At 45.8% G+C, this 12,825-nt stretch overlaps 1 protein-coding gene across 4 annotated transcripts in view; it reads left to right on the forward strand.

Moving 5' to 3' along the window:
* The window catches only part of LOC138809903 (transcriptional coactivator YAP1), a 58,465-nt gene that overhangs the window by 14,718 nt on the left and 30,922 nt on the right, over positions 1 to 12,825 (forward strand). The gene's annotated exons all lie outside the window — the stretch shown is intronic.

Consider the following 12,825-nt stretch of genomic DNA (forward strand, 5'->3'; position numbering starts at 1 on the left):
TCCATTGGGGATGGCTTTGAACAACTCTCATCTTCAGATCTCAGCCTCCTGATAGCCAGGATTTCAGCTACCAGTGCTTTTCCTGTTTTGATGTGGTTACTGGTTTTCCCAGTTCATCTGTTTAATTTTCTTCCAACTTGTTACATTTTCATAGCAGTCTCTTGGTTTCATAAACATCTTTGCTGGGTTTAAGCAGCAGGTGTTTTAAAGGTTTGTTTTGTGAAGTTGGGACCACATTCATTAGTTTTGATGTCTCCCTCTCTTCTCCCCTCTCCCCGCTTCTATCTTTCTCTCTTGTGTATAGAATATGCAATGTCAAGCATTAGGGTTTTAAATTTATTAATAAAACTTTGTGAAACACGTAACAGTTGTTACACCCAGAGTTTAGTATTTTGAGTGGAAGTTAGGAGTTTCCTTGTGACAATAACTGCAAAGTGAATATAGGGATAGCAGCTTAGAAGCTGTAATGATTGGGTTCTGTCCTGTGTAACATGCTGTGTGGCGGTACTTTTCTGTTCCTGGTAATTGTAACTTGTATGGCCAGAGCAGAATCAGGCTGGTGGAGGTTGGGAAGCGCCGGGTTGGCATGGACAAGGCAATGTCACCTTGAGGTCTGGGGGGGCTGCAGATGGCTGCCATCTTGGATTTTGCACACAGCCTGTCCTTGTGCATAGAGGAGGAGCAAGAGCAGTGTGTGCCTCCTCTCAGGGCAAGACAAAGACACTGGCACCAGGTTTACTGATGTGTGTGCTAATGGCTGTTGATTTCTTTTCCTTCTTGAGTTAAATCAACAAAGTATTCATTGTTTTGTCACTCATGATACTATCACTCATGAGTTAGACTGTTAGTTTACTGTTCATTGATTTTGGGGATTAGATTGTAGCCTAGTAAGTTGTCCAGATTGTCCAGCTGGGGTGTGTGTGTCCATGTGCACACAGGTCACAGGGCAGTGGGTGCCCACAGTAGAGTTGGAGGGGTGCCCTAAACCTTTCGGCACTCTTCACTAGGTAGGAGGTAATGAAGACCTTCTCTCAACACTGTGTGCGTTAAAAAACTAGGTTGGGGGCTGGGAAGGTGACTCAGTGGTAGTGTGCTTGCCTAGCATGTATGAAGTCCTGGGTTCAATTCCTCAGTACCATATAAACAGAAAAAGTAAGTGGTGCTGTGGCTCAAGTGGTAGAGTGCTATCCATGAGCAAAAGAAACTCAGGGACAGTGCCCAGGCCCTGAGTTCAAGTCCCAGGACTGGCAATTAAAAAACAGAAACAAAAAAGTAGGTTGTTTTTCCTTTCTCTTTGTGAATTGAGTGGTTATGAAAACTGATTGAATTCACTGTAACTTTTTTTTTTGTTATCCCCAAATTGGGTTTAAACAATGAATCAGATTTCAGTGCTGTGATTCATGCTCCCAAAATGGGTAATGAGTAATGTAATTAGCACTAAATCCCTAGTGGTTCTCTTGACCTAAAACAAGAAGAAAAAAAAAGCAGTGCTCATCCATTTTTGGTAGTAGACTTTTATTGGTTCTGTGAAGAGCTTTGTAAGGCCAAGAACTGCTATTTATGGCGCGTTTCCTCAGACCGTGATTCGAAGTTGCTGATTAAGTCGGTGCTGTGCCATTGTCATCCCGAGCCTTGCGTGGAGCAGAGGAGGAAGGTCCCAGAGTCACCTCAGTCAGGAACAAGTGGGCCTAAATGTCTGCTAAACCCACTTTGTTGACAGATTTTGTGGTTACGGGACTTAAACTGTCTTTCAGATTCCAGGAAATTGTTCAGTATCCAAGCGTACAGTGATTTCTCCATTCCGCTAATCCCTTTTGGTGAATTAAATCAAGTCGTTTAGGGCTGGAGTCTAGCTCTGTGGTAGAGCTCTTGCCTACCCTGTATGAGGCCCTGGGTTCAATCCACAGCAAAACAAAAGAAAAAATGAAATGAGACCATTTTGCCCAATTTAAATAAAACTCTACCAACAGTTTGGCTTATGTGGCATGAGATTGAGGACATTGGTGTTTTGGTGACTTAAATGAACTTCCCATGCCTTCACGGTGTCCCTGAGCGCCTGTGCAGGTCTCCCTGTGTTTTTCTTAGCTCCAGTTCTGCTTTCCAGCTTCCTCTTTGGAGAGCTGAGGCTTAGCCTCCCCAAGGCACACCCCCTGTCTACCGGAGTGACAGCACATAGTGAGCGTGAGCAGATGTGCTGGGCATCCTCTGCGGTCATGGGCCCTTCATTCCATGGCTGTTGAGTTCTCACAGGTTTGGTGTTTGCATGTGCTTGGCTCAGCCTGTCCAACTATGGGAGCAGGGACCGTCCCTGCTCTTAGTTAACTCAAGCCAGACGACGGAAACTGGATAAGATGCCCGTGTTGGGATTGTTGAAGGTTCATAGAAGAGTTGGTCTTTGGATCTGTTTGAAAGAATACTTTTACTCTACTAAATTCTTGTGTTGACTTAGCATTATATTTGAAAGTCTTTATAACTTGACCACATGCCACTTGATGTTATAATTGTTCAAAGTACTACTCATAATTGAGTTCAGAGCAGTAGTATTGGCAATAGGAGGAATAATTTGAAAGAGGAACTTTTCTTACTTTGATTTAACTGGTCCTGGAGGGAAATGGGAAAGTGACAGCTCTGGTCAGGAGGCTATACAGGGTCTAGATAGACGAGCCCCAAGAGGACTGGGTAGTTCAGTAGGAAAGATCTAGAAAGCTATAAGACCAAACTTTCTACAGAAAGAGCCAATAGTTGACTTTTGGGTATTGTTTTGTTAAGAATGCAAACTGGTTTTAAGAAATACTTGTCCTGTTTGAGGAAATACTACTCCACATCAGCTCATAGTTTTATTTATCAAACTTGCAAAGGAAATGAAGTGTCAAGTGTGAACTGTGGCCCACCCTTGTTTGCACCTCTTCTCTTGGCACAAAACCCAGATGCATTCTCCTTTTTGGGCACCCAGAAAAGGAGTTTTGCGGTGTCTGGAGAGAAAGGTGCTGATAAAAGAGCCGCAGTACAGATAGATGCTGTGCATCATTTGGAATCACCTCCACAATCCATTTTAATTTTGAGCCTTTTTTTTTTTTTTTTGGTTAGTCATGGGGCTTGAACTCTGGGCCTGGGCGCTGTCCCTCAGCTCTTCAGCTCAAGGCTAGCGCTCTACCTCTTGAGCCACAGCACCACTTCCAGCTTTGTCTGAGTAGTTTATTGGAGATGACTCTCATGGACTTTTCTGCCCAGGCTGGCCTTGAACCATGATCCTCATATCTCAGCCTCCTGAGTAGTTAGGATGACAGGTGTGAGCCACTGGCATCCAGCTAATTTTGAGCCAATTTTCATGGGCACATACAACTTAAAAATTGTCTTTAACCTTTACAGGCAATGGTCGACTTGCTCATGATGGTTTTGTTACTGTATTCATTCAATTGAATGAAAGAGTTAATATTTTGTCAGTGGGTACATGACTTCCACTTTGATTTCATAGGAAATGTAATGTCCAGTCCTTGGTAATTTGGTGTTTAAGAAACCTCCGTCCCTTGCTGGGAGGGTACTAAGGCTTTGTGCTCAATGGGCAGGCACTCCACTGCATGACTGACATCTCCAGCCTGAGAAACTTCCTTTTGCCTGTGCAAATCTGCTTGAAGCGGGAGTATTGTGTGTGAGTGCTTGCTTGTGTGACTCCGTGTCTTAGCAGGAGCTACCTCATTTAGCTCTGTCCAGATAAAACTATTTTATAGCCCTGGGAGTTTGGGTTCCCTCTTCATGCACAGCTGAGAGTTTGTATTAATCTCTTGACTCCTTTTTTTCCGTGTGCCTACTCTGGGGCTTGAACGCAGGGCCTGGGCAGTCCCTGAGCTTTTGTGTTCAAGGGTAGCATTCTGCTAGCCTTGACCTCAGCTCCCCTTTTGGCTTTTTTGGGTGGTTAGTTAATTGTAAATGAGAGTCTCATGGATTGCTTGGGCTGGCTTTGAACCGTGATCCTCAGATCTCAGCCTTCTGAGTAGTTAGGATTACAGGTGTGAGCCACCATGAATGCCCAGCTCTTCACAACCACTCTGGTGTCTCCTTCATACCCTGAATTGTTTGGTGATGGACAGTCCTTGTCCACAAGTAAAGCTCTGATCCTTTAAAAAGGCTTCCGTAAGAGGATGCACCATTGATGACAGCCTGGAGGGTCCTTGGAGAGTTTGCATGTGTGCATCTCTTTGTCACATGGCTGCTGCAAGCGTGGACAAGCATGTGCTTGGTGTGTAGTCACGCAGCAGGATCAGATCTGAGAGGGTGGGTCTTCCTCCCACAGTTCAGAAACACCCTGTGCTCCTCCCTTCCACGTCCTGGTCCTTAGCTGCTGCTAGTAGACCTGATTTTCCCTCAGTGCGCATGAGCTGTAAAGGGCAGTGCCAGTGTCTTACTCCAGTGTTTGTTCATTGCTATCAGCTCACGTGGTGTAGACGCCACTAGGGAAGAGGGCATGCAGACGTCTTGTGGACTGGTCTGTGCTCGCTGAGTCTGGAGCCTGAGCCAGGTCCTGTATCATTGTCCCCGGCCTGGGGGTTACAGTTGGATGAGGGTTTCACTTTAGGCCTGTGATGCCCCCTGCTTTTCAATAGTAGCTGTGAAAAGAGCAAGTTCTGATGGACAGTTGTTGGTTTCCTCCAGGAAACTGTCCTGGCGGGAATGTCCCACTTGTGGGAACGATGAGCAGAGGAATGGTTTCTCTGATAGTTCCTGTCTAAGACAGAGTGGCCTTCATTCCCAGGATGGAGGCGGACTGGCTGGCCGAGGGTGGCAGTGTGCAGGCGCCTGCAGCCAGGGGCCTCCACTGGAGAGAGGGACAGCCAGCCTGGAGGAGCAGGGTGCTGCCCGGCTCCAGAGCTGTGGCCCTCAGAAGAGTGGCACCAACAAGCCGATCTTAAAAGCATATTTCTTAAGAGCATTTGTGCTGGGTGCCTGTAATCTTAGCTACTCAGAAGGCTGAGATCTGAGGCTCACGGTTCAAAGCCTGCTGGGGCAGGAGAGTCCATGAGACTTGTATTTCCAACTATCAGAAAACCCAAAGTGGCACTGAGGCTCAAAGTGGTGTAGAGCACTAGCTAGCCTTGAGTGAAAGAGCTCAGGGACAGTCCAGGTCTAGAGTTCAAGCCTCATGATTGCGTATGTGTGCACACACACATCCTCGGTATTCGCAAATGATTTTTCCCCATCAGTGTGCAGAATTAATTCAATTTATAAATTAAATTCTTTGCAAGGTAGAATGGCCAAATTTCTCCCATGGCAGCCACACATTCATTGAAGATGTAATTTTAAGTAGAGAAAATTAAAAATGTATCAAGGCAGTTGAACACGAGGTGCTTAAGTCCCTCCCTCCAGTGTTCTTTCAACGTGTCATACTGATTTTACTACAGTACCTATTTTAAAGTACAGGATAAACTTCTGCTTTCAGTAATGAGCGCTCTCGCGTTGCAACATTATTTGTCTATTTTTGTAAAGGGCTGCTAATCACTTGGTGCCACCCTGTCTGTGTTGGGCGGGTGGATTGTCTGTGGGACATCACTTGATAGTGCCTCACAGGCCTGCAGGAATTTTGTGCCTGTGATTATCCCACCACCTGGGTTTGAAGTTCAGGGATTGAAGAGGCTTTGTTTTAGTGATCTTGCAGGTATTGTCATGACCTTCAGGAAATGATGGGCCAGAGTTTAAGACACCTGGTCGCTGTGGTTCTGAGATACAGTGCATTTATCCCTAAATCGTTGGCTGGAGTTTCTCCTTACCTTTTGCTAAACAGGGTCTTCCCTTTGTAGGGACTAGTGCAGAATTTTATTTCTAGATCTGCGTTTTGATGGGGCTGTCATTTTCATGCCTCTTCAGTCCGCTAGCGAGCATTATAAAGTGAAATGTGAGACTGACCTCTGGCTCCCGAGGCCAGAGTGAGGCCAGAGTGAGGCGCGTGGAGCCCAGCCCTGCTGCTGGCTAAGAATAGAACACAGCTCTGCCCAGTGATCAGAGTGCAATTTACTCTCGCCAGCCGCCAGGATCCAGATCCGCACACAGGGCTCCTCTGAGTTCTCAAGAATCGAACAAGTATTTCCCTTTGGAGGAGGAATCCAAGGATTCCTGAAGGGTTCTAGTATAGCAGAAATGCCACTGGTACATTAGACTTACTCTGCCCTTCCCGCAGACACTCCTCAAATGTAGAAAGTTCTGTCCATTGTTATGTCAGCCAGTTTGAAAATAAATGTATTATCAAGGTCTCTAGATTGAAGCTGGAAAACAAGATGGTTAGGACCACAGAACTGGTTGTCTGTGCAGCATGAAAGACTTCAAGAATGTTGATTGTGTTTTCAGCATTCCTGTACACAGATCCAAGCTGCTTTGCTTGGATGTCTTCTTCCCACACTCCTTTGCTCACTCATTATCTTTGGGCTTCATCAAAATTTTGACTGCTGGGGCTGGGAAGGTGGCTCAGTGGTAGAGCGCTTGCCTTGCATGCCAGAGGCCCTGGGTTCAATTCCTCAGCACCACATAAGCAAAAAGAAAAAAAGCTGGAAGTGGTGCTGTGGCTCAAGTGGTAGAGCGCTAGCCTTGAGCTGAAGAGCTGAGGGATAGTGCCCAGGCCCAGAGTTCAGGCCCCATGACCGGACCCCCCCCCCCAAAAAAAATTTTTTTTTGACTGCTTTGATTCCTTCCCATCATTTTTAACTTCATTATGCGAAGAGCTAAGGCTCAAATGTGTAGTCATATTTGAGTCTTTTCCCCCTCAGCTTCTATGGCATTATCCTACCTCATTTTATTCCTGTAACATTATTTCAACTCTATTTTGTATGTTTTTCATATTTTAGACTCAGAAACTTGTCCTAAGAAGCAGTAGCTCTCTATTGGTTATATATTAGTGGTGTTCAACCATTCTAAACGTTTAGAAATGCATATACTATGAGCCATTTTTTTTGTCAGCCATACTATTAATTGAAAAAATTGGTATAAGTGGGCACTAGTGGCTCACACCTACAATCTTAGCTGATATCTGAGAATTGTGGTTCAAAGCCAGCTTGTTCAGAAAAGTCCATAAGAATCTAATCTCAAGTCAAGCACCAAGAATACTGGAAGTGTCACTGTGGCTCAAGTGGTAGAACACTAGCCTTGAGCAACAAAGCTCAAGGACAGTGCTCAGGCCTGGCACCCCTCTTCCCCTCCCCCCTCAAAAAGGACGCAGTTTTAGAAAGCGAAATTAGCCATAATGAAAGAAAAACATTACAATGTCGATTTTAGGAATTAGGAATGTTGTGGAATTTTGGTAAAATAGTAAAAAAGGAAGCTTTTCAAAGCATCTGTGAATTTTATGACTAAGTTTATGATTGTCCTTGGTTATTTAGAATAGTGGGGCATGGTCTGTTTTGGAACTTGAGATAGTTTAAATGTTTTAATTCTTGTAAGTTGTAGCTTGTTTCATAGCATGTAAAATTAATAGAGCATGCTTTAAGCCTAGGGAAATTTGTTGTTGGCTGGCTTGGAAGAGAGTTGGGGGCTTTGATCTCAGAGCTAGCAGCTGATCTCTCCAGAAACACGTGGAGCCTTAGCTGATTGATCTGAGGGCCCACATTCCCAGGCCCTGAGAACCAGCTACACCCAAGACCTGAGTGGCTTAGGTTCGTTCCTTCAGTTCCCTACATCCCTGTGCTCAGCACTGCCCCCTGCAGGCTCCTGGTAGGCTTAGGGTGGGGGGGTGCAAGAATCCCATTGGAGGGAGTGTAAGGAGTGTACTTATTGTCTTTGTCATACTGTATTGGTGTCTTATCTGGGGTAGCTACATAGCACTGAAATCATTATAAAATATTTGATTTGAGCCGGGTGCCAGTGGCTCACGCCTGTCATCCTAGCTACTCAGGAGGCTGAGATATGAGGATCTTGGTTCAAAGCCAGCCCAGGCAGGAATGCCTGTGAGACTCTTATCTCCAACAAACCACCAGAAAACCACAAGTGTGCTGTGGCTCAGGTGGTAGAGCGCTAGCCTTGAGCTGAAGAGCTGAGGGACAGCACCCAGGCCCAGAGTTCAGGCCCCATGACTGACCCCACACACACACACAAAAATAATTGTTTTCTGTGTATAGAGGGTAGGTACTGGGGCTTGACCCAGGCCCTGAGTACAGTCCCTGAGGTTTTTTGCTGAAGGCTGTCACTCTGCCACCAGAGCCACAGTTTTGCTAGCTTATTAGACATAAGAATCTCAGACTTTACTGCAGGCCTAGCTTTGAAGCACAGTCCTCAGAGCTCAGCTACTTATCAGAGATTTATTAAAAGAGGATAGGAACTAGAAAAAACGGGAATATCAAAAGAACAGATATATTTTATTATTGTTCTTGTTGTTATCATCATTATTTGTACCAAGGCTTTAGTGGCATGGGGTGACATATAGGATAAGCTGACTTGGTTGGACTCCCGGTCCCCTCCCTCCTGGACTAGACCCCAGCCTCGGGAATGGCAGGCCTGCTGGGTTGTAATGATTCCACGGTGGGCGGGCGCCCAGCGCTCACCCTCCACAGCTCTGTTTTGCCCTGACTTGGACCCAAGTCTACTGTTCTCCACGTCAGTTAAAATGTGCCTTCTGCATGGAAGTAAGCCAAAAGCCTGTATCTATGGAGTGTTTCTGTCTCCTTGCTGATTGCTCGTCGAGGTGCTGCTGCTGTTGTGGCTTTGTGGCTCTGCTTCTACCCTGCCTGCCAGGGATTCCCTTGCCTCACTCCATACAAGTCCTGAGGAACCAAGTGTACCTGCCAACAGCCCCTGATCTGGGAGCCACTGTGGTTACAAAGTCAGCACGGGGTGCATGGGGTCCTTGGTTTTCCTTCGACTAGTCCCTCCACCTGCTATTACGAACAGCCATGCTCTCAAGTCTGTCAGCCGGCGGGCAGAGGACGGGTGAGCGTGCAGCTCAAAAGCATGCTTAGAGCCGGGCGCCCATGGCTCACACCTGCCATCCTAGCTACTCCGGAGGCTGAGATCTGAGGATCACGGTTCAAAGCCAGCCCCGGCAGGAAAGTCCGTGAGACTCTTATCTCCAATAAACCAAGAAAAACGGGAGTGGTGCTGTGGGTCAACCGGTAGAGCTCTCGCCTTGAACTGAAGAGCTGAGGGACAGCGCCCAGGCTTAGAGTTCAAGCCCCATGACCGACCAAATTAAGAAAAAAAAAAAAAAGCATGTGCTTAGAAGGTTACCAATGAAACCAGCTTGTCTGCATGATTGATTGCTCACCTACCTGCAAAGAGTTCTTGATAACAGAGCTGGCTGTGGTGATGTGCACATCTCATCTCACCTCGTGGGTGGAAGGCAGGATTGTCCAGGAGGGACCTGGCAAAAAGCTAAAGTAAAAAAGTCCAGGGTATGGCTCAAGGGGTAGAGAGCCTGCCCACCAAGGGCAAGGCCCTGGGTTCAAACCATAACACCACCAAGGAAAGAAAAAGTTGTGATAGGCTACATGTAGATGTAGTATGTACGTACACAAGATTACCATTTAAGTTATTTAAAAGTACGCACTTCATTGGCATTTTTCCCAGCCACCATTAGTAGCCTTCTCAGAATATCCCACATAGAAATCTGTTCCTACTTCATTTCCCACACCTCCTAGTAACCGTCTTTTCTTCTTTGTTCTTTCTCAGATACTTAAGTATGTAGAATAATACAATATCTGTCCTTTTCTGTAATAGTCTTGGATTCTTTCTGTTTATGGCTAAGTTCTCCTTAACACACACACACACCACAATTTGTTTGTTCATTTGCTGATGGATGTTTGGGTTGTTTGTAACTTTGGCGATTGTGAAGAAGGCTGCTTTGACCATTATTAGTACAGCAGTCTGTGTTGATGGATGTTTGGGTTGTGAATGGATGTTTGGCGATTGTGAAGAAGGCTGCTTTGAACATTGGTACAGCAGTCTATGCTGAACCTCTGCTTCCAATGATTGTGAGTAACTTCCAGAAGTGGGATTGTTGGGTCATGTGTTTTTATGTAGTTTTATGTTGTTGCATGTTGCATGTTTGGTTTGTTCTCCACAGTGTACCACTTTACATTCAAGCAGTTATACTCTCCCAATACTTAATTTCCACAGCTTCTTTCTAGCATTTTTCATTAGCTTATACTTGTAACAGTGAAATACATTTCCATGTTTATTAACTTCTGTATTCTTTGATAGCAGATATGATAGGTTGTGTAGCATCTTTTTTGTGATTGTTCTTGTCAGTGCTAGGGTTTGACTCAGGACCTTGGACTTGCTTCCTCTGCTGGTGCTCTACCACTTGAGCCACATCCCCAGCCCTGCTTTTTGCTGGTTATTTTAGAGGTGGAATCTCAGACTTCAATGCCCAGGCTGGGCTCGAGTGGTGATCTGATCCTGATTATGGGAATGGACCAAAGATGCCCAGCTGTGTTCTTTCCCTCCTCGTTTTCCTTTTGGGGGTGCTGGGGTTTGAGCTTAGCCTCATGCTTTTTATTGCTCTTCTTTTCTTCTATCTAGTTAGGTTTAGTAATCACTGAACACGTTGAGCTCTTTTTCTATTTGATGTGGAGCTTGGAATCTACAATGAATCTTCCAGAAGTACTTGTATATTTGAAACCACCTGAGTACATACAGCATAGCAGTGCTTTCTGGACTTTTCTGTTAGGACAAGAAACAAAAGGCTTGCAGTATGGTATAATTTCCAGTGTGTTATGGTGTAATTTCCAGTGTGTTTCTTCCTAATTTTTGCTCATTTTTAATAGCCTTCAGTGATATCCCAGTTAAACTTGAATTTAAGAGTTTGATTCCTGGTGATAGGAAATGGTTACCAACCAGGCATGGTGATACATGCCTGTACACCCGGGACTTGGGAGGCTGAGTCAGGATTGTGAGTTCTAGGCCAAGCTGGGCATTGCAGCAACACTCAAACTCCTCTCTCTCACCAAAAATATTAACTAAACACTGTTGTCTCCTTATGAAGGGATTCTCCTGTGCATAGCTCTGATCTTTTGATACTTCTAAAAATAGTAATTGGAAGTGGAGGTACTTATACAGATGTAGAAAGCATATGGTTCTGGCATAGAAACTGTAGCTCCAAGCAGGATTAGATTGAACAATGTGTCTTTGTTCCTAGAGCCAATTAAGCATGTAGGTTTAGCTGGGTTGGGAGCAGCCTCTAGCATGTGACTCTATAAATAACACTTGCACAACAAACATGGGCCTGATCCCCGAGTGCAGCTCTGGGCGGGCTGCCCACACCCGCACGCCACCATGGTGTGCTGAGGGCCAGCACAGGACAGCTCAGAACGCAGACCTTCTTCACGCCCATGTCCGGTCAGTCCTGCTCCAAGATGGAAACTCTACTTGGACTTCATAGATTTTAATGATGTTATTTGGTATTTCAGGAGATAAAAAAAGGAGATGGTTCTCTTGTAAGTTTGTAAGTCTTTGAGTGTTGGTTTTGTGATTTTCTTTTTTTAGATGGCTGATTTGCAGATTACTTTTTATCTTTTTTTTTTTTTTTTTTTTTTGGGTCCGGTCGTGGGGCCTGAACTCTGGGCCTGGGCGCTGTCCCTCAGCTCTTCAGCTCAAGGCTAGCGCTCTACCACTTGAGCCACAGCGCCACTTCCGGCTTTTTTTTCTTTTTGCTTAATGTGGTGCTGAGGAATCGAACCCAGGGCCTCAGGCATGCAAGGCAAGCACTCTACCACTGAGCCACCTTCCCAGCCCCTGCTTTTTATCTTTAAAAATGTTTTATTATAGCCGGGCGCTGGTGGCTCACGCCTGTAATCCTAGCTACTCAGGAGGCTGAGATCTGAGGATCGCGGTTCAAAGCCAGCCCAGGCAGGAGAGACCGTGAGACTCCTATCTCCAATAAACCACCAGAAAACCGGAAGTGGCGCTGTAGCTCAAGTGGTAGAGCGCTTGCCTTGAGCTGAAGAGCTGAGGGACAGCGCCCAGGCCCAGAGTTCAAGCCTCACAACCGACCAAAAAAAAAAAAAAGTTTTATTATAAAGGTGATATACAGAGGTTATAGTTACATGAGCCAGGTAATGAGTGCAGGTCTTTTTCTTTTTCTTTTTTTTTTTTTTTTTTTTTGGGGGGGGTCAGTCGCGGGGCTTGAACTCTGGGCCTGGGCGCTGTCCCTCAGCTCTTCAGCTCAAGTCGAGTGCTCTACAACTTGAGGCACAGCATCCCTTGCAGTTTTCTGTGGTTTATTGCTGCTGGTCTGGCTTTGAACCGCGATCCTCAGGTCTCAGCCTCCTGAGCAGCTGGGATGCCAGGCGTGAGCCACCGGCGCCCGGCTACGAGTGCAGTTCTTTTTGGACAATGCACCCCCTCCCCTCACCCACAAGTTGTAGAGTTCATTTTCTTTTCTTTTGGTCATGGGCTTTGAACTCTGGGTCTGGGTACTGTCCCTGAGCTCTTCAGCTCAAGGCCTAGAGCTCTACCATTTGAACCACAGCACCACTTCTGGTTTTCTGGTTGCTTATTGGAGATGAGAATCTTGTGGACTTTGTTGCCCAGGCTGGCTTTGAACCATGATCCTCAGATCTCAGCCTCCTGAGTAGCTGGGATCACAGGCATGAGCCACCGGTGCCCAGCTGTATAGTTCATTTTCCACATAGTGTCTAGTGAGTACCACTGCTGCGTTTGTTCACCCTACATTTTATCTTTGGGCTACTGTCTTATGGGTCTATAAGATATTATCACTGAAAAGTCCAGGTGTAATTTTTTCCCAGCTTGCACTTACAAGGTGGAAGAGGTCAGTATTGAATGAGCCTGGTGAGAAGTGCCTTGCTGGGCCGAGGAGTCAACCGAGCCTCCAGGCAGGCCTTTTGCTATCTC

The sequence above is a fragment of the Dipodomys merriami genome, unplaced genomic scaffold, assembly GCF_024711535.1.
Source record: "Dipodomys merriami isolate MVZ:Mamm:240054 unplaced genomic scaffold, mDipMer1.0.p SCAF_103, whole genome shotgun sequence".
NCBI classification, from domain to species: Eukaryota; Metazoa; Chordata; class Mammalia; order Rodentia; family Heteromyidae; genus Dipodomys; species Dipodomys merriami.